Genomic DNA, 22,389 nt, shown 5'->3' with positions numbered 1-22,389 from the left:
CATGGCTATTTAATGAGAACCTATGTGAAAAAGAAAAATCAGATGCTTATGGGAAGGGACATAGAGTAGATATCTAATAATTTAAAAATCGTTACTCTGAATAGAGAAGCACAAACACAAGCCTTAGTAACCACCTCATCCTTCCATTAGAACTCACAAAAGAAGTCCCAGGTGAGTCCTCTCACTCCTGGGGCCTGTGACTTATAACAGCATGTCTCATCTGCACTACCACTGTTTTGAATAAAGTTTCTTTGCTACTTCTATAAGACCTTGAATTTATCTTGATTCCTTTATTGAATAAAATGCCAAGAACTAGGAAACACCCCCAGCCAATCCCTAAACACTGGATACATAACTGCCTTTTTAAAACTACCACTAACAGCTGGACTTGGTGGTGCATGCCCCTAATTCCAGCACTAGGGAGGCAGAGGCAGATTTTTTTTCTGAGTTTGAGGCCAGTTGGATCTAGATAATGAGTTCCAGGACAGAGAAACCTGTTTCAAGCGGGGGGGGGGGGGGAAATGATTGCCAGAATCCATAAATCCAAAAGCAGATTTGCTTTGTAGATCTGAACATTGCCTGTAAAGTCATCTCAGTGGGATTTGTTTTCTACCTGGTTTAAAATTCAGGCCAATATTTTCTCAATTCTCAACTCTTAAGTACACAAGAAATAAACCACCAAAGAGAAGCCACAAAGCCACACCAGCCTATCTATTTTTGGTTCTCAGGGAAAGATCACATACCATTATATAAAGAGTATTACAGAAAGGTAAAAATTACATGTCATATAATCATGAAGGAAAGAAGTCTGGGAAAAAAATGAATGGCATAAGTAGCATAAATAGCCCAATAACCCAGACCATCTGCTCCCTGCGTGTCCCTCTGTGGACCAGATTCTGTGCTATGCAAAGGAGATGTTAACACAGTAGTTCTGCCTTGTAATGCAATCACAGTCTTGTATGGGAGATGGTGGCAGAGGTGGAGAGGCAAATGGAGCAGAAGGAGGTGCGTGTTTGGATGCTAAGGGACCTAGAACATCCTCTGTGGAAATGTGAGACATGAGTCAATTATTTGGGGGGGGGGGGGTGTTCTTAAATAATCATGAATATGCACATATTCTTCTCTCTCTCTCTCTCTCTGTGTGTGTGTGTGTCTGTGTGTGTGTGTGTCTGTGTGTGTCTGTGTGTGTGTCTGTGTGTGTGTCTGTGTGTGTGTGTGTGTGTGTGTGTGCAGTGCACATAGAAGCCAGAAGAGGACAACAGATCCTCTGGAACTGCAGTTCCTGGTGATTTTGAGTTGTCTGAAGTGGGTGCTAGAAACTAAATTTGGGTCCTCTGCAAGAGTAGTATACATTCTTAAATGATGAACCATATTATTCAAGAACCATCTCACTCAAGGGAAAATACCATAGCAATTAGCACAAACACATGGAATTGGAGAAAGCATGGCACATTTACCAACATAAGTGAATCTGACAATGCAGAAGGACTGGTGTGGACAGGACTCCCCTGCACGATTTAATAAGACCCTTTCAAGAGAAGCTGGTTAAACAGCCATATTTCCAAAAACAAGAGGAGAAAGTTTTCCTATCAGGCAGAGCAATACACATTGTGCTTTGGAAAGGGGATCAGAGAGGAGAGAAAGCCTGACCACTAAGCTGGTTCCCAAAGGGCCTGTCTTCTTGCCTACTTCCCCAACACTATGGAAAGTTGCCTCCAAAACCCAGTGCCAGATGTTGCTCTAAACATTATCTTGTCAAATCGCACCTCAATTTTCTCTCAGAATCTGGTTCAGGGATGGTGCTTTGCTAAGAAATTTTGCATTTAAATGGTAGGTCTATTGTGGGTGATCCAAACCGAGAGGCCTATGTGGCCCACAGTATATTCCAGGGGCTTCCTAAGGATGGCAAATCTGTCCTTCTAGAACAAGGTAGTGGCTTTTCCAGAAAACAGGTAGGGAAGCACTCAGATTCCTAACAAACTCGAGGAAGCTGAGGGGTCAGCTTTAGACAACTGGCGATCATGGATACTTGAGATAAATTCATCTCAGTTTGGGAGAACATGGGCACCTGCCGGCCACCTTACACATGGAGAACACTCTCAGTTGGCTAGAAAAAAAGGCCTCCAGACAGTCCTTCAGACTTCATCCCTTTGTTTTCAGTTTGGTGGGAGAGGGCCTGTAATTTCTGGAACATTGTTCATCCCTTCTACCTGCTTGTCATTTCCTAGTATGTCTGTTCCCTCGGCTCCCCTGTGCACTGGAGGGAGGTAAAGGAGACACTTCTGGAAGGGTGTGGGCTTCCTAGTCACTCTTGTGTGCCTGTCAGGTTCTCCCAGCCACACCACATCTCCACACCCCCGAGCTTGTGAAGAGATGGGTGAGAAATGTCCTGGGAAAGGAGGGATGACAGTGCGGTGTAGCCTAGTGGTCAGAGACCACCGGCACATCTGCCACCTCCACAGATACGGGTTAATGGTAAAGACTACACTGGCTAGAGAGCACTGACGGCTTGGAGGCCACTTAGCAGATCCTGTCTCCCTCGAGCTGTGCAGGAAATCCTCTTGGCCAGTCTCAAGGCCCCTTCTGCAGCTACTGTCACCTCCCCCATGAACTCCTTCCTCCCATAAACGGAACAAACATTACTTTAATATTAACCTCACTCATGATATTTAATTTATGCATTTGTTTTCTGGGCATTGGGATTTTTAAAGCCATGTATTAATTCATTCTGAAGGCGCAATTTCCATAATGTAATTTCTTGGGTAGAAAGGAAATGGCTTTCTTCCATCATTACATTTTCTTCAGGTACCAATATGAATGTTCCATTTAGCCTTGCAATTAGTCTTATACTTAACATATGCCGACTGCTCAGAGACACATTTATTACTTTCATTGCCTAATGCTGTAGAGGAGATGCGCAGTGTAGCTCGGTACCTTCCATCTCTCAGGCAGCTCCGACAGCTGAAGGGCTAGACATATGGGGAGTGGATCTTCACACATATGTCCCGCTCTATCCTGCAACTGCACACAGGGTTGCTGCTACAAGAACTCTTCGCCATCCTTCATATTTCCATCGCCAAATCTATGACCTAGTTTATCTTGGAGACGTCTAATCACCTTTAGTAGTCAGTATAAAACATCCTCCTCTGGCCTCCCCACTTCTACTCCCCAATAAGACAGACACTGAGGTCTTTCCCTCGTGTTCCCACAGACCTTAGGTCTTCTTCACTACTGCCCAGCTGCACAATGTCGTCATTACCTGGTTGATAGTCTACAGCCCCACGAAATGAATCCTTTTGTATCAAGGGCCATGTTTCACTTCCCTGGTTTTATATCATATTTTTTGCTTTAAGCATCTGAAGCTTTCTTAATTGACTAATATGTTTAGGGTAAATAGTAGGATTGCCAGAGGTCCCACCTGTTTGTCCCATATGGAACAACCAATGAAATCATTAATATCTCCTCTCCCCCAGAAGCATTGTGAATGGATAGGCTTAAAGATATGTGCCACTAAGCTGGGCTTCTCTCCCTCTCCCTCTCTCTCTCTCTCTGTCTCTGTCTCTGTCTCTGTCCCTCTCTCTCTCTCTCTCTCTCTCTCTCTCTCTCTCCCCCCCTCTCTCTCTCCCTCTCTCTCTCTCTCTCTCTCTCCTGCTAGAACAAACCCTTGGTATGAATGTGTACACTGACTTTCCCACCCCCATGCTCCTTCATGATGAACTGCCATGCTACAAGCCCAGCTAAGAGACTAAGCCCTTCTGGATTGCAACCTGCAGCACTCTAAACCCCAAACCCTTTTCTCTTTATAAATTGGTAAGCTTGGGTATTTTGGCACAAGGATTCAAAGCTACCACAAGCATCGCAGTGGTTCATGTCTTTCTCCACGCTTCCTGACTTAATGAGAATGTATTCGTTGTTTTAAGACTAAGATTGGATGAATATAAGAACCTCAAAGTGTACCTGTTCTCAAGGCATGAGAACAGTTCAGATCCTCTGTCCCCTTGAGCTTGTTCCAGAATATTGCTCTAAAGTCCAGCTACTCAAAGAGATCACCCAAAGCTAGAAAGCTGCCTGGTCACCGAGTGCCTCTGACTCACAGGTCCTTTTCATCCTGACCAACCTGTGTCACCTTGAAGCACTCTCCTGTTGCTGCCAACATGCTTCCAGACTGTGCTTCCCAGGATGCTGGATTTACTCACCAGAAGGAAAATCCCTGGCAGTAACTACAACTCTCTTAGTCTCTGTTCATTTCCTCCCAGGTTCCCTGCCTGTCTCCACAGAGGTGGTGCTTGCTCTTGACAGGGGAGGGCTGAACAGGCTACCAGATTAAAATGCCCCTCATTCTATGTGATGAATACATTTCTAGGTGGGTGCTTGTAGATTGGATAATGATGTATATATTATACTCTCAACTGCCTCTAAGAACCATCAATTATATGTTTGTCTGATGCTCTTTCTACATATATATGTATTGGCTTTCAGTGGAGCTTCATTGGTCCTAGAGAACATGGGGCTTTCACTATTGCAGTTATCTCAAAAATCCTATGGATGTGTAAGGACTGGATAGGTGGCTCTGTGGTCAAGAGTGCTTGTTCTTCCTTCCAGAGCGCCAAGCCACAGCTCCCAGCACCCAATGGTGGTTTGCAACTATCTGTAACTCCAAAGCCGCCTTCTGACTTGTGTAGACACTAGATACATGCTAGGTATACGTACAGACATAAAGATTGTGGTGGTTGGAAAGAAAATAGCCCCCATAAGCCCAGAGGAAGTGGCACTATTAGGAGGTGTGACCTTGTTAGAGTAGGCGTGGCCTTGTTAGAGGAAGTATGTCACTGTGGGGGTGTGGCAGAGTGTTCACTTCTGACACCTGTGGATCAGAATATAGAGCTCTCAGCTCTGTCTCCAGCACCATGTCTGACTGCGTGCCACTGTGCTCTTTGCCATGATGAGAATGGACTCAGTCACTGATAATGGACTAAACTGAAAGCCAGTCCTAATTAAATGTCTTTATAGGAGTTGCCACAGTCATGGTGTCTCCTTATACTAATAGAAACCCTAAGACAGAGACATAGCATGCATGCACCTAAAATAAATAAATCTTAAAAGTAAAACACATGGGATTAGACTGTGCTCTTAAATGAGACCCTGATGCTATCTGTAATATACTGTCATCTGAGAATCATGGGTAAAAGAGGCATAATTTTGTAAAATAAATAAATATGAGATTTTATATGTATGTATATATAATACATATATAGGTATACATATATATATACACACATATTTATTATATTTCCTGAGCTGAAAAAGTAAAAACGTCCTAGTCTTAGTAATTAAACAGATTAACTCAGGCTTCTTGATGTTTCATGATCAATCTTCAGAATATGTCCCGAACTTATGGCAATGCTCTGCAAAAATATCTGCTAAATGACTCTTGTATCTCAACTACATTTTGGATTCCTCACAGAAGGACGATAAACTTGAAAATCAAAATGAAAAGGGGACCATACCATGTGGCATGCAAATCTAAGTGATTTCCAAGTGAGGACCAGGAATAGGGCAAAGTGGGGAGAGCAGCTGACACTTCGGCTTAGCCAGGTCACCTCCAGCAGGGAGAAACCCATCCCATGTGCCTATATAAGATACATCTCTACGCATCGTGACATAAAAGGTCTGTCAATCAGTTTTCACTCATTAATTCCAATGTTTAAAACCCACCATGGAGGAGGTTGAATGCATTATCTGAGTTAGAGACATTGGTTTAATCTTACCCAAAAGGTGACTCTTTTGAGATTGTAATATAACTCTCAGAAACAAAGCACAGCAACTTCTTGTCTGTGTAGGTCAGTGGTTCTCAACCATCCTAATATTGCGACCCTTTAATACAGTTCCTCATGTTGTGGTGACCCCAACCATGGGATTATTTTGTTGCTACTTCATAACTGTAATGTTGCTTCTGTTAGGAATTGTAATGTAAATATCTGGTATGCAGGATAAATGATGCGTGCCTCCCAGGTTGAGAACCACTGGTCTAGGTAACCAAGCTATGGTCCTTTAAATCAAACTGAACAGAAGGTCAAAAGCATCACTTTAGGAAAGAGGAAAGTGAGCAAGGGAGGGAGGGAGGAGCCTGCAGCATGAGAGGACAGTCACAGACATAAGATGACCCATGCTTTGCACTCTTAAACCGGCGGGCTTCGGATAACACTGGAGAAAGGTCAGAAAAATAGCTGCAAAACTACCACATACTCAGTCAGACGGCAGTCATGTTTTAACTAAATCAGAGTGCTCAGGAACATATCTGTTGAGATGGAACATGACAATGAGACACAAATGTACTGGTTTACAGTCAACTTCACCATTTAGTCTTCTATCTAAGATGCTGTCTTCCCTCTGACTTAGTATTAAGAACCTTGACTAGCTGGCTCTTCTAGAATCTGTACAAAATACATTTTACTCTAGTAAGAATTCAGTGATGTGTCTCATCTCAATGCTGAGAATCTCTTTCTACTTTTCTTCCTAAAGAAGTCACGTTTAGTGTTCCAGCAGTGACCAGTGAGCTGGACATGATACAAGTGGTTTAAATGACATTTTGTAAATCTTGGAGTCCAGACTGAAGAACCTCCCTGATACTGAAGTCTGCTCCCAAAGTAACTCTGTGAACAAAGGGCAAGACCTTCAATACGTTGACTGGCCATTAAGAAAGTGATCTCTTTGTTCACAATACTGAGCTGTTGACTTCATGGGATTGAGTCAGTTATTGCAAAGATCATCTTTATACAGCGCTTTAACTTTCATGTGTGCTCTTAGTTATCCATTTTATTTTATTCTTTTATAACAACAGAAAAGAGCTTGAGCAAATGTCTAACCAAGCAGTCAAGCTCCAGTAGCCATGATCTTCATCTGCATGCCATCTTCCTGACTGAGGACTCGGATGGCTGGTGACTATGTTTATACTCTCTGTGGTATAGTGTCATTTCCTCCACACTCCTTGGGCAAGAAAGCAAACTCAGAAAAAAGAAGAAGGTGCACTAGATGACATGACATACATTGGAATTGAGATTTAATTCCAAGAGTGTCAAGTCCAAAATCTGTTTGGTTTATTATGCCTAGGAATTCATCCAAACACGATTCCGATAAAGCAGTACAGATTCCAAATTATCAGAGTCTATATTAATAAAGTTTTATTATCTGTAAATTCAGGACTGATCCCAGTAAGTGATGTCCTTAAGTATGCCAAAAGAATCACCCACAAATTGCCATGTACCCTAGTCTCAAGAAGGCTAAGGCTCTCTGCTGGGTAATGGCTGTCCTATGGGATGGCAAAGAACGCCACTATTTAAAGTGGTAGACATTGTCCCCATGAGCTTGCCATTATGAAAACATGTTTCCTACTCTGTTATGACATGTCTTTAATGTGAAACTGATCTTGCAGTACAAATATACATGCTAGAGACTTCTTTTCCTTCTCCGTCCATTTCCTCTTAGCATAATTCAGGCCTGGAAGAATGCTGCTCATTCTACTCAGCATCTGACCTCGTGGTGAAGTTCCAACCTGAGACAGGAAATGTTGCACTTTCGCGGAGTTAAATGGCCTCGGCCTCTGGCCTATGGCTCCCAGCCATGTGTCTGTTTAATAAATGCTACAATGCTGTACTCGACTGAAAGCCAGACCTGAGCTCTCAACACAAGGGGATCTGCAGACAGTACCCATTCCTATTTTGAGGGCACTGTGACCTCTTCAAAAGTCTCCTTTCCATAAGCTAGGCATGCAGATTAGAAGGCATACTGTGTCCCCCGTCACTGGTGGGAACCTTCCCTGAAGGTGACAGAGCTGCTGTGTTGGTGAGTGACTACTTACAGCTTGTCTAGTGTGAACTGAGAAGTATCACACTTCTTTCTTCTTCTCTTGGTTAAGGAAACTTCCAGAAAACTTTACCTTGCATATGTAGTTCATGTTACATTTCTCCTGAATGAAGCTGCTCTTGAGGCTTCACCCACCGTCCCCGCCCCAAACTTTGGAGCACATGTGTGTTTGCCTGAGTGATATGGTACGACACTGTTGAAATGACCTAAAACAAGTTCTCCTCAACTGAGCACACTACACCTCCTGGCCAGCCATAAACACAATGGAACTCAAGGTACCATGGATTGGACTTGGGAAAAAGGTAAGTGGATTAATGTCCAGAGGGCTCCTGCGGAGCTCCTGAGTTCCGTCCCCATTATCCCCATGAGAGGCTCACGGTCACCTGATGCCCAGCTTGGGGGCATCTGACACCTCTGGTCTCTGAACACACTCACCTGCACTCACACCCTCATGCCCATTGCCAAACACTTACACATACACACTATTTTAAAACTAATAAAATAAAAATTGAAAGGGTATCAGGGTTTAATTATTTCACAGCTCTAGAACAAAGGGGCTGCGGACTAAACCTCTAAAATTGTCTAGATTGAAACTATCTAGGAGACCGAATCTAAACCATCATCCTATGTCTCCACTTCAAATCTGAAAATCTACCCTAACTTTTGGAGAGTGATAAAGGATTTCTTCCTTGTGTTTATCTGCTAATTAAGCAAAGTATCTCTCTTACCAAATTTTAATGTTCTCACAAAAAAGTCTTTGTTATTCCAAAATCAAAACATGTAGTAAAAATATATTTGAATAAGTTCTTGTCTCTTTTGTCATATCCCTGCTCGGGAGCTTTGAAACTGTCACATTAGATACTGATGTCACCAGACACATATAGTCCCAGAACGCAAGAGGTCATGGATTGGAGATAAGCTTGTCTGGATACTCTTTCTCCAATGGTCAAACAATTAACAATAATAATTAGTCAAAATAAAATGAGCATGTAATCAACACACACGAGCTGGGTTATCCAAGAAGCAATGAAAAGTAACCGACACACCACTTATTCCTTGCAAGTTTTAAGATGGCAGATTCGCCAAGGGCAAAGTGGTCAAGAAGCACAGGATGGAGGCAGTCTATTAACCATTAGAAGGCAGCTGTGTATCTAAAAACCCAGAAGCATGCAGGACTCCTCTACGGCACCTGCGGTTCTACTCAAGAGGTATTTAATGACTCAGAGTTCTTCACCTTCAAGTGACCCGCAGGGCATTTTTTCAGTTTATGTTAAAACTGGGAGGATTAGGAGCTTCGGCAAAAGCTGAACTGCATTAATATGATGGAAGTCGCGATGATGTGGTTCACCCAGCTAAAGTGATCCTCAAATCCCCGATCTGCCAGTCTTTCTTCCTGGAGGACCTACAGATGACCATCACAGTATGCCAGGTTGAATGGCTTCAGAAATTCAAACTAGTCCTTCCTGTGCTTTCATTCATGTAAATTTCATTGACAGGAGTGCTCAGCAGAAACTACTCATGCCCACGAATAGGTATGTCCTCCCTTCTCTGCACAGACAAACAGACATTCTGCTCTAATGCTAGATATGACATGGACGTGGATAGGGTCCTGTCAAATCAGTGTGAGCCAAAGGCTGGTGCTACTTCCAGGTCTATCCCATAAACCACCTGGCCATGACCTGCAGCTGTCTATCCTCTGCTGGAGAGATGCAGATGCTGAACACAACAGACATGTGAGCTCCCTTGGGAAGATACTCGGCAGCCATGGTGGCCAATGGCAACCACAGGAACAGACAACTGGGCATCTATTAGAGCCCTAACCATCACTGCCTTACTGGATACAGACAGATACAACATGTTGCCTAACCTGGCACTGTTTCACATAGGAGCTGACAATGAAAGAAATTTAAAAACATCATCTTATCTTCTAATAAGTGAGAAAACAACAAGAATCCATCAGCTGGTCTATTTTCAGAGCCAAAGCACACAGATGCCCTGGAGAGCAACAAGTCTCTTTAAATTGGAAGGTTCGATAGAAGCATCAGAAGCAGACACTCAAGCCCACTTGGTTGAGTTGGAAGATGCCAACATTTCCGGAATGAAGTAGTAACTGACACCTAACAGGACCTGGAGAAGGCTGCCATGGACACAGCTAATTCTATTCCTGAAAGCAAACAGAACACTCTCGGCATTGAAATAAAGAAATCCATGACCATATTTGCAATCGAGTGAAGCAGAAGATTGAAGGCAGGCAAATGCACACTACAGGTGGAACGGTGGGTCTTGATTGTCCTTCCCACTACCATTCTACCGAAGAAGACAAGCATTGAGCACCACTCCAAGATTACGTTTGGAACTGCATACTATTTGCAACCATTTTTTAATTTGTCCTGTACTGCGTTTGATTAAACGAATCAGTGATAAAAGCAGAGTAACCAATATGTGCTGGTGTCATACTAACGCAAGAAATAAATACCTCCTCCTGAGAGTAGTACAGCCAAGAATGAACTCAGATTTGAATTCTCTCCCTGTGTCTTCAATCTTCCTATAGCTTGTGGTTTTTAGCCTATCTGTACTTAGTTGTATGATTCTGAATCTGTGCCTGCCTGAATACCATCCCATCAATCTGTCCCCAACAATGGGCTTTGCCCTCTCTCTTTTATTGGACAGCACAGAAAGCATCATATAGAAAGGGGATACTTTCTAGAAATCTTTAATCGAGTTTCATGAGGGATTAAGTTACTGACTCCAACTGACCCTGTCTGACCCAGGTAACAAACAAACAGAAGCTACCAAGCGATATCCATCGCTGCTTCCAGTGTTTTGGGGAGATAGTTGTTTTTATAAGATTCCCTTTAACAAATTTGTTCTTTCAAGCATTTATTTACCATAATACACAAACACACAGACACAGGGCAGAGGCAGGGAAAAATACATGTCTTAAGATTAAAACTATGCATTCGTTTGGGTTGTAAAAACTGAAACATGGGCAATCAAGACAAGGAAGGTTGGCCATCTTAAAGGCAGGTTAAACAAAGAGCTGAGTACACAAGAGGATAGCAGTCTTTGGGGTCCTGAGAAAGTTGCAGTCACTTAGAATGTAAGACATGCTTTAATAATAATTCTATCACTGCACTTTGCTGCCTGTATAGAGATTTCAATCAACAAGAAGCAGCTAAAGTAATCCGTAAGACGAGTAAGGTGCAGGCAGACCCAGCAACAGCGTTCAGCCCAGACTCCTGACCTTTTCACTCTCAGCCCCAACATGAAGCAGTGTTAGGTAGGTCAGGTAGCACATGTAAATCTGCCTGTATCTAGCAAGGCAATGATGGTTAGGGCTCTAACAGATGCCCAGTTACCTGTTCTTGTAGTTGCCATTGGCCGGTCACCACCATGCCTTACGAGGATCCTCCCAAGGGAGCTGACCTGTCTGTCATGTTCAGCATCTGCATCTCTCCAGCAGAGAATAGACAGCTGCAGGTCATGACCAGGTAGGTGGTTTATAGGCCAAACCTGAAGGTAGCACCTGCCAGGCTGGTTCACACTGAACTCGATGGAACCCTATCCATGTCCACGCCAAATCTAGCATTAGAGCAGAGAGGGTGCAGATGAAGTAGGGAAGGACCTAGCTCTCTGTGCGGTCATTAAGAGTTAATAGATCAGCCCAGGTGTGGGGCTGCAGGCTTTTAATCCCAGCACTCAGAAGGCAGAGGGAGATGGATTTCTGTGATTGCAAGGTCAGCCAGATAACTACATAGTAAGTTCCTCTCTCTCTCTCTCTCTCTCTCTCTCTCTCTCTCTCTCTCTCTCTCTCTTCTGTCTCTCTCTCTCTCTCCCTCTCTCTCTCTCTCTCTCTCTCTCTCCCTCTCTCTCTCTCTCTCTCTCTTCTGTCTCTCTCTCTCTCTCTCTCCCCTCTCTCTCTCTCTCTCTCTCTCTCTCTCACACACACACACACACATACACACGCACACACACACAAAATAAACAAAGGAGCGTTTTCACTCTCTGTACACAACCTGACCCCATATAGATGTATCAATGGCTGCTGTTCTACAATAGCATCCAACACTGGCTGCTTCTATATACGATTTGTTTTTATCATTTTAACTCTATGTATGAGTGTGGAGAAGGGCATGTGCCTGTGTGGTATGGTGGAGTTCAGAGGAAGACAGCAGCTGTTCTGAAGCAAGAGTTACAGATGACTATGGGTCACCTAATAGCAGTAGGTGCTCTCAACCACTGGGTGACCCCCTCAGTTCCGGTCACTGAGTAATTTGAATATGTTTCCAATATTTGCTACCCAGCACAGCTCACAGTGCAGCACTGAGCCTAGAGACCGACTGTGGCCTTTCTTAGTAATGCTGCCCATCAAAATCTGTTACTTAGGAAAGAAAGGCAACCTTGTCCTGCTGGCTCAATAGGAAGTCCATGCTTAGTTGCCCGTTTTAAAATAAAACAGACTGATGGGTATTTATATTGCTCTGCTAATCTTGTGAGTCATTTTTACCATGACAGCGAGAGTACCAACACCTGTGAAATTCACCAAAGCGCAACCTCAGCTCTGGAAAGAATCAGCACTTGTCAAGGCGTGTTACTTCCACACCCTCTGAGATTCAAGCTAGCTTAGTGTGCTTCCTTTAAACCCCGGGAGACTCAGCTACTGTCTACCAAAGTATAAGCTTTAAACGCTAAGTTCTGACACTGCTAAGTAATGAACTGTGATTTCAGTATATCCACGAGACTCTATTCTGCCCATTGGAAACGCAGAGGAAGGCTAAGGCTATACAATCTACCTAGACAAGCCAAGGAACACAGCCAATGGAGTAGGCAGGCTTTTTTCACAAGTCTGCTTCTGCCCCCCTCTTCTTTTTTTTTAAGACAATGGATAAAATGTTTTCTTTATTATTGAGTACTTCATACAGGGATACAAGGAAATATGATCATGTCTGTCCCATTTTCTCCCTCCAGCACACCCCCTCTCATCCATTTTGTTTTATAACTTCCGGCTAAGTCCAGTTAGTACTGTCCATAAGAGCATGGGGTTGGGGCCATCCAGTGGAGTAGGTTTCATAAACCTACCCTTTATGAAATTCTCCCCCTTATGAAAGTAGATTACAAGGGTCGATTAGGTCTGTGTGGCTGAGTGGTATCCCCTTCCTTTGCCACTATGTCATGCATCTCTGAAAACAAGCCTGTTAGAACTAACTGCCAAGTAACCTCAAAACTGTGGACTAAACAAACATCTTTCTCTTCCTTAACTGCCTGTTATAGTGACACAGGCTGACTAGTAGAAAAACATATCTGCCCTCCTCTTCTGCCAGTGCCCTCTTTCTTGTTTTTGGAAAGGCAGCACAGCTTCCAGTTGCCCGCAGCCCTTTATCAAACTTACAGCTATAAATGTCTCTCCAAGAAAATCAGTTCTATTTTCTAGTTCCAGGTACATTTTGAAAGGATGCATTACTAAAATATTAAACATAATAATCCTTCCTGGGCTTAGGGGCTTTTCTTTCTCACGGAGTTAAATCAGTATTATAAACACTTCCCTGTTTAGGACCATAACAAGTTACTTGCTGATAAATTTGGGAACAGTACTTGCTGATAAACATTTGTCTGACAGGAAGTTTACAAAATCGATTTAACTCGGTCCAGTGCTGCTTGTTAGAGTTGCCATCAGCACACAAACAACAGCAGCGCCGATGGGAGCAGGGGGAACAAAAGGGCCTCTCATACCTTCCCAGCCTTCAGAAAGGAGCAGTCACGCTTCAACTTCCGTGGTCTCTGCAAGAAACCGCACATGCTGCCGTGTGAAGGAGCACCTACTTGAAAAACCCGATGAAGTCTCTGCTGTCAGGGGCCCACCACACTAAGCCACAGCGAGACCCTCAGGATTTCCAGTCTCTGTCTGGCCAGGTGTCTGCCTCCTCGATTCCAGCATCTCCCCGAATCATCGGTAGCGGAGGGAGGACTCTCTGAAGTATAGTCCTGCTGCCCATGTAGCCCAGACGGAGGCCACTGTGCTGTCTGCTCTGTCCCAATCTATTCTCTATCGACTCAAACCTACGGCAGTGACAGGAAAGCTGGCATCTCACACTCCAGCAAGTGACAAGAGTCATCTTCTAGCTAGGTGGGACCGCAGAGATACTGACTGCAGTCTCAGGAACGTCTCTCTGGATTACAGCAAAGGAGGGTACAAAGGAAAAGACAACCACCTGCTCGAGTACACTGTACACTTAGGTGCATGTCTACGGGCCGTAGACCACAAAGAGCAGTTTCTCATTTTTGTTTTCTTAAAATACAAATATACTGAGATTGCCCAGCCCTGTAAGAGTTAAAGATAGGAAATATATATGGCGCCAATGTTCTGAATACATATGTCACATTAATACAATCAGTGGCTACCAAGGCCTTGAACAGGGACAGAGATAACATGATTGTGGTATATATGAAATATATATATATATATATATACACATACTTATTTACATATATATGCGTGTGTATGAATACATATATACACACGCATATATATGTTTGTTAAGTACAGCCATAAGAAGCTCTGTACATCCTAAGGGAGAGACCTCTGCCTAGTGATATGACTAAAGATCATATTAGAATTAATACTGATTGCCAGTTTGACAGGATCTAGAATAACCTAGGAGGCAAACCTCTGCACATGTCTATGAGAGATTGTTTAGGTTAGGTTGGGGTGATATTTTGTTTGTGAACTAACAAATAAAGCTTGCCTGATGATCAGAGTATGGTGCTCAGCCAGTAGTTAACCACAAAGGCCAGGTAGCGGTAGCGCACACCTTTAATCCCAGCACTCAGAGGCAGAGGCAGATGGATTTCTGTAAATTCATGGCCACCCTGAGCTACACTAGACTGATCAGTTTTAAAGAGAAACAGAGCCAAGCAGTGGTGGCTCACACCTTTAATCCCCATACTGGGGAATAACACGCCTTTAATCCCAGCACTAAGGAGGTGGAGACAGGAGTGATATGGCTGGGTGGAGAGAGAAATATAAGGTGGGAGGAGACAGAGCTCGAGGGCATTTAGTCTGAGGATTTGTGGAGTCAGGCTCTTGCTCACTTTGGTCTGAGAATTCAGTAGAGGTAAAAGGTCTCTCTAGTGACTGACTCCTTTACTTCTCTGATCTTTCAGCATTTACCCCAATATCTGACTCCCGGTTGTTATTATTAAGACCAATTAGAATTCATGCTACATTAGGTTAATTGAGGTGGTGTCTTAGTTAGGGTTTCTATTACTGTGAAGTGGTATCATTAACACGACAACTCTTATAAGGAAAATATCTAATTGGGTTGGCTTACATTTTCAAAGGTTTAGTTTGTTATCATCATGGAGGGATGTGGAGGTGTGCAGGCAGACATGGTGCTGGAGAAGGAGCTGCAAGTTCTACAACTCTATCCGCAGGTAGCAGAAGGAGACTGCCACACTAGGTTTAACTTGAGCATAGGAGACCTCAAAGACAGCCCCCACAGTGACACACTTCCTCCAGCAAGGCCACACCTCCTAATAGAGTCACTCTCTACAGGCTAAGCATTCAAATACATGAGTTTGGGGGATCATAAGGCCTGACTAATGAAGTAGGAGAGAGCAGGCTGGGCACCTGTGACTTTCTGCTTCCTGACTATAGATGTGTTTTGACTAGTTACCTAAAGTCCCCATTGCCATGACTTCTGTACCAGGATGGATTGCCTCTCAAACTATAAACATACATAAATTTTCTTTTGTCAGTATGTTGATTAGTTTTAAATATCAACATGCTACAACCTAGAATCACCTAGGAAGAGAATCTTCATGAGGAGTTATCTATGTCAAGTTGGCCTATGGGTCTGTCTATGAAAAACTGCCTTGAATATTAATGGATATAAAAGACCTAGACCACTGTGGGTAGCATCATTCCCTAGGCATGTGCCACTAGACTACAAAGATGGAAGAAAAGCTAGCAAGCAGGGATGTGTTGTTTCTCTCTGCTCTTGACGATGGATACGGTGGTGTAACTCAGTCCCTGCCTGATTCCCTGCAATTATGAACCATAGCCTACAACTGTAAGATAAAGAACCCCTTGCTTTCCCAGAGGATTTTATCACAGCAACAGAAACAAAACTAGAATAATAAAGCATTTCATCACCACAAAAGGAAAAGTCACAAACACAGAAGGTAATACAGAAATTTCCAGCAGTGTTTTAATCCAGTCTATCTGTATTGTCTTATTTAAACTCATATAATTACATGAAGCAAGTATCCTTGGGCCCCTGACAGAGTCAAGGACCCTGGCTTGAAGAAATGGATGTTATGTGTTGCTGTATGCACTTTGACACCCTTGAGGGTGTAGAAGCTGGAGCTGAAAGAAACATGACCATTCACTCATAGCTACACTGCTAATACCAGTAAATGCAACACATGACCTAGCGTGTCTGTCTCCAAATCTCTTAACCAGGACACAATTCCCACATGTGAGTATGGTCTCACGAACAGCTCCTTTCCCATCTTTGCTGTTCCCTCAGCAAAGGCTATATTTTCTTTGGAATTCTACAGTCTCAAGAAGGGGAGTGATTACATTTTGGCTTCCTATTTCATTCTAGACCTAGGAAGGGGCATTTCCTCCTGCCAAAGCTAATTCTGCCCTTCCCTAGCCTGGCCCTCACTGCTGTGGCTGCTCATTTCTTAAAACGCCCCTCTTTTCTCGATTTCGACATCAACCCTAACTCCCCACTATTGGATCTATGAGAAAATAGAAGTTGCTGTATATGATCTTTGCAACACATCTGCAGTTTTCAAAATTCTAGCTATAATTTTTATCTATTGCATACGCCAGTGGAGAGATGATTATGGCTTAAGCTACAGCAGAGGTGTTCAGCGGTATGAAATGACTGTATTGTGGATAAAGGACAGATTTCGGATTTGTTGATGGGGTGGTATAAAACATGAAAACCAGAAACTAAAGATAACATTTAGATCTCTCTTCTAAGCAACCTGGTGAAAGACAACCCTATTGCCCAGCTGGGGACAGACTTAGAGGAAGAAACGAAGAAACAGTATCAGTTTTATGATTCTGAGATACACTCCCCTCCCCTACTTCCATTTTTATTCCTGAGGTATGGTTACCCAGAGACAACCTATCTGAGAAGGTTCCATGGGAAATTTCAACAATAACTCCCACTGTCAAATTATACGGCATTTGATACTTAGCAGGGAGAGACTATGAACTGGGAGGTGAGGCTCAAAATGTCCAAAAGGGGCCAGGTTTCACAGGGCACGGGGTCATGTTAGAGTTTAGGCTTCTTTCAAAAAGAAAAATTTTTTAGGAAGAAACATGGAGATAAATTAATGGATGCATGAAGATTGATGGATGGACAGACAGACAGATTTAATGTTCTGAAAACCATTTCTCAGAACTGTGCGTGCTTGAACATCTTTTGGGTCTGCATGGTCCTGACTTTCTACCTGTGTATCTTCAAATTCATAGCCTGGGTCATGCACGTTCTCTGACTGGTTGACTGAGCTCAACTGAACTGGAGATTTTTTTCACTCACATTTATATCAGTTGTGTCTTTTTACAAATGATCCATACTCAAATTTCTTAATAGTCCTAAATTATTTTTGAGAGTCGCATTCCCCACACTAACTAATTTATCCAAGAACATCCCTATGCAACTAAGGAGATGCTTAACCACTATTGGAGGGGATCCTTCCATATTACCCTCCCCAAAGAGAAGATTTTAGGTGGCCCCGAGAGTTACTAGCATAAATATGGGTCTGGAGAGGTGGCTTAGCTGTTGAAAGCACTTGCTACTCATGCCGAGGACCTGGGTTCAGTTCTCAGCACCCACATCAGAGGCTATAACCACCTATAACCCAAATCGCAGGAAATCTAATGCCCTCTTTGGCTTCTGCAGTTACCTGCTCAGTGGGTGTTCATACAGAGAAGTAGGCACACACACACACACACACAAATAAATAATTTTAATGAGAATACTCTATGTTTGCTTCAAGAATTCATCTCACTGAGTCTTGAATCTTTGGCTACCCCTACTCAACTCGTTTTCTACCTGTATAAACCAGTCCGAGCAGGATAAGTTTTCAAAACTCTTCCTGAGCCATCAGAAAATTGCTCTGTAAGTAGAGATGTACATAAAATCCTTAGCTACTCATGGTTTGGATATGACTTTGCAAACAGGCTGGTCTCTAGCTGGGTCGGGTCCTCCTATCATATAGGTCAGTCTTTCTTTCCAGCATTCTGTCTGCAAACCCAAGGGCAGAATTTCAGAAGGCAGCCCTTCCTGAGTTCTTCCTCCTTACATCACCCATGTTTCCGAGCTCTGTCTAGAGTGCTGCACGCACCTTTTGCCAAAGGCTTCACATTTCCCTCGCTATTTGCTTCCAAATCTTCAAATTTCATCTTCTCTGACTCACAGCCTGGCAGTTCATCAATTTTATTATTTCCACTGATAGCTTGGTATAACAACTTAACTATTCCACCCTCCTCCGTCCCCCCACCTTTCACACTGCTCGTGAGCTGCTGGAAAGTCTGCACCTGCAAGACGTCTGCCGTCCTTAGGATATCCTCCAATTTAAGATTTCAGTGATATTATTAGTGTGAGCTGTCACATTACTCTTCCTGTGCCAGACCTCCCTCCCTGGCCTTCTGCTTCTGGCTTCCTGGCACACCGTGTGCTCAGCTTCCTAAGGGAGAGATGCGTCTAGGAAGTAGCTCCTCCATGCAAAGATGCTTCCTGTCGGAGAGATGCATCTAGGAAGTAGCTCCTCTGGCTATGCAAGCACGCTTCCTGTCGGAGAGATGCGTCTAGGAAGTAGCTCCTCTGGCTATGCAAGCACGCTTCCTGTCAGAGAGATGCATCTAGGAAGTAGCTCCTCTGTCTATGCAAGCACGCTTCCTGTCGGAGAGATGTGTCTCTAGGAAGTAGCTCCTCTGGCTATGCAAGCACTCTGCAGAGTGCTCACAACACCTCACCTCCAAGAACTACTGGATTTTTAGAAGCTTTAGAAGAAAGACTCGCTTATATGCTGAAAATGGAGACAGTACACCTAACCCGTGCTTTTCTTTGAAGCCAGACACCCTACCCCATTAGCAGTCCAGACTTCACATCGGGGTTGGTTCGCATATCTTCTTCAGGAATCGATGGCTAAAGCTTGGGTGACCCCCTCACTCTTGTGACCCCAGACAGGCCTGATCTCTTCTAAAATCCTCCAGATACCTAAGCGCATATTCCATTAGCAAGACGGTTTGCCTAATGCTCGCTCGTGAGGAAACTTCCAAGGATTTTAGTATGCTCCCCTTTGGCTAAGCATTGTTGCGGGTGTGTGCTGGATGAATAAACAAGCTGGTGTAATATGTGGTGGCACAGGCTGAGGTCATGGAGCTTCTCAGGACACAGTGAAGGACGATCACCTAGCATAAGGCATCAGGATGAACACCCGGGACTTGGACAACTAGGGAAGACTGCATCTCCACATGTTACAGCATCATTAAAGTATCCCCTAAGTTACCTGAAAATAAGCCCCGGAAGGGGAAGATAATTAATTCACTTTTATAGACAAAGGAAGCACATTAAGAGATATCAATCATAAAGTGTGGCGACCTGCTCCTGACATGCTGGACAGTGATGAGCAAGTGCCTCCCACTAGCTCTCGAGTATTCTTCAGGGTGACTGTCGGGGTACAGAGCAGGTAACAGTAGTCTGCACTTAGTGCTTTAGCTCTGAGTTCCAGGTAAATCATTACACCTGTTGTAAAAGACTCCTGACACATCTAATATATCAGAACCCCAGTGAGAGCACAGACACAAATATCAGCAGAAGAGTGGCGTCAGGAGAAGGTGCTCACACACCATTTGACCTTATCTCTCCCCTGAGCTATTCCACCAGGCCTTTTGATTCACCCTCATGGTCTTCCATGACTGCAGGCGAGTTAGAGAGAGGCTTGGACATACTGGACCTATGCCTCCCAGTTCTTTCTTCTGCACGAGAGAACAGTGTGCCCACAAGACCACACCTCTAGGTTTCCTCCTGCCCTGAGGAAGGAGAGCAAGCCTCACATAGGTATCCTCACTTTCACGTGTTTGTTTTCTTAACCTTCCTTTCAGCTGGGCCTCAGTGTGGGAAGCCACCCTTTCTAGACTCTTCTCAAACCACTACAGTTCTTCAAAGTGAATCAATGAATTGAGTTTTCAGAACAGATCTGCTGTGAGTCAGCTTGAAGAGATGACCAAATCAAGTCCCCTGATCAAATCCAGCTTCCAAGACAAACAGAACCCTGAGCCAACCCACAAGGGAGCCACAGGACACATGTGTTTCTAGTACCGTATCCCTCGGAGCGGTTATCCCCAACCCCAGACTCCATTCTGCCCTTAGATCCTGTGACACTCTTGGGAAGTCTTTTTTTGTTTGTTTGTTTGTTTCAATTAATTCTTGTTCATAACATGTAGGACCAACGTCACAAGAATGTGTCACCTAGAAGGACTCCGCCCTCGGGATTCAGCATTCTGAAGTCAACACTGCAACATTCTCAATAACCTCATACATGTGGATTTGTTGCAAGTATGGTTCAGGAAGATCCAGAATGAGGATTCTCCTGGGCACATTAATTCTTGTGCAGAGGTGAAGAATGAGCCAGGCCACACACACCCAAAAGGTCTGTGCATCCTCTCCCTTACTCGGCAGCTCTTGGGTCAGACAAGAGTTTGGGTTGGATGCCCTAGAAAGCTAGAGCTTCAGTCCAAGTACAGTCTCTCTGGATTCCTCTCTCCCGCTTTATCCTAACAATCCCTTAAAGGCTCTGTTAGCAGACACTGGAAGGCTTGGGCTTGAGCACATGTGTTATTTCCAGAATATGAATGAGGTGCTGTCCTAGGTGCTGGATGTCAAGGACCTGATGCACGATGCAAATCTTCAGGGAACTGCCTCAGAGATCATCAAATCCTGGAGTGCCCTGTCTGTTGTGGACTTAGAATATGGAGTCTGGAGAAGGGGAGATGCTTGGTTCAAGTTCTTTGCCTTAAGCAAGGTCAGGATGTGGAGGCCATATCCATATGAGGATGCCGTACTGCGGGGAAGACCCACAACTATCCTGTGGGTCAGTAATCACACAGAAACTGTCTCTATGTCCAATGAAACAACACCAAATGGTCAATTACCAGCACAAGCAAGAATAAATATCTCAGCACCTTGGGGAGGTAGCTTTGCCTGCTTTTGTAAGAAGCCCACACCTTCATTTGTCTCTGGGCTCTGCAAATCAAAGTCAGGGCTCATGTTTGCTTCCTGTTGCTGGCAACCAAAAGAATCGTAAAGCGCACACCAGCCTAGGACAAGGCTCAGTATTTTCTTAAGTCTTACGAGCCTCTTGTAAGAACCAGTGTTGCTTTGTAAAATGTTCTACTTGGATTGGAAGCACTGGTTCATGTCTTTTTTTATTTTTCAATGAGTCCTCTGGGGCCCTGTCTTGCCTCTGCTTTTTGGCGTCCAGACAGAATCCGCACTCACTGTGTATTTACAAAATAAATGCCAATGTTTTCAGCCACGGAGACAAGAATGCTTTACAGGATCACCAGATTTTATCCAGCTAATGACAGATAGGGAAGGAGGCTTAGTCTATCAGCTCCATATTGACAACTGCTTAGTTAAAGCCTGATTTCCATTTCAGCACTAATGCTGGGCTGGGAAGGCAGATAAACACTCTCCCACTCAGAACCTTAACCCTCAGGTCAGGTTATGCTAATCTCATTGGGCACTGTCTGCAAGCATTCTGTCCACTTAACCCTAAAGGCCACGATATTTAGCAACACATGCTGCTTGGTTTAAAGTGTTTTATTCTGCTTATCAAATGTGTGAGCAAAATTTTATCTTGAAAGTTAGACACTGTGATTATTACTGTCTTTCCTTTCTGCTTTCTTTTTAGTTTCTGGCTGGGAAAGAAAAAGAAAATGTAGGAAGGGAAGGAAAGAAGGAGGGAAGTTGTGTCTCTTTCCTCTTTGATTGATGGGGCTGGTTATCACATAGCTAATGAACAGCTATAGGATGCCAGGTGCGTTCTTTTCCTAGGCATGAAGCTGTAGGGGATAGGGCCATGTGCTTGCTACCCAGGCCTCCCACCTTCACAGCAAGGCCAATAACACAGAGACAAACACAACTACGTAACCTAGAGTGTCCATTCACTCCATTTGTGAAAAGCAGAGAAGCCAGGTTTGGACTTGGGAACATTAAGGGCCCACTGTTGGTAACACCTCATGATGATTCTATGATATGTGGACATCAGGGTGGAGACTTTAAGGAAGTGAGCACCCATGAAGACTGAGAATATGTCAGCATCCAAGAACTGGCAGTAATCAATATGCTGTGTGGAGAAAGTATGCAGACAGTGAGTGGCCAGCGGGGAGGAACCAGGGGTGAGGCTCTGCATTCTTGTAAGACTGAAGGAAGTGTGTGAAGACGACCATAAATGTACACAAAGCCAGACCCTGGCTGAACTCTAAGCAGCATTTCTTGT

At 43.9% G+C, this 22,389-nt stretch overlaps 1 protein-coding gene across 2 annotated transcripts in view; it reads right to left on the bottom strand.

Annotated features, from left to right (window-relative positions):
• Positions 1-22,389, bottom strand: part of Nell1 (neural EGFL like 1) — an 821,283-nt gene that overhangs the window by 271,100 nt on the left and 527,794 nt on the right. The window lies entirely within an intron of this gene.

This window comes from Microtus oregoni, unplaced genomic scaffold, assembly GCF_018167655.1.
Source record: "Microtus oregoni isolate MIOR12 unplaced genomic scaffold, Mior012 000000F_ref0000247, whole genome shotgun sequence".
Classification (NCBI taxonomy): Eukaryota; Metazoa; Chordata; class Mammalia; order Rodentia; family Cricetidae; genus Microtus; species Microtus oregoni.
The sequence above is the reverse complement of the archived record's forward strand: the minus strand, read 5'-3'. Positions and strand labels throughout refer to the sequence as shown.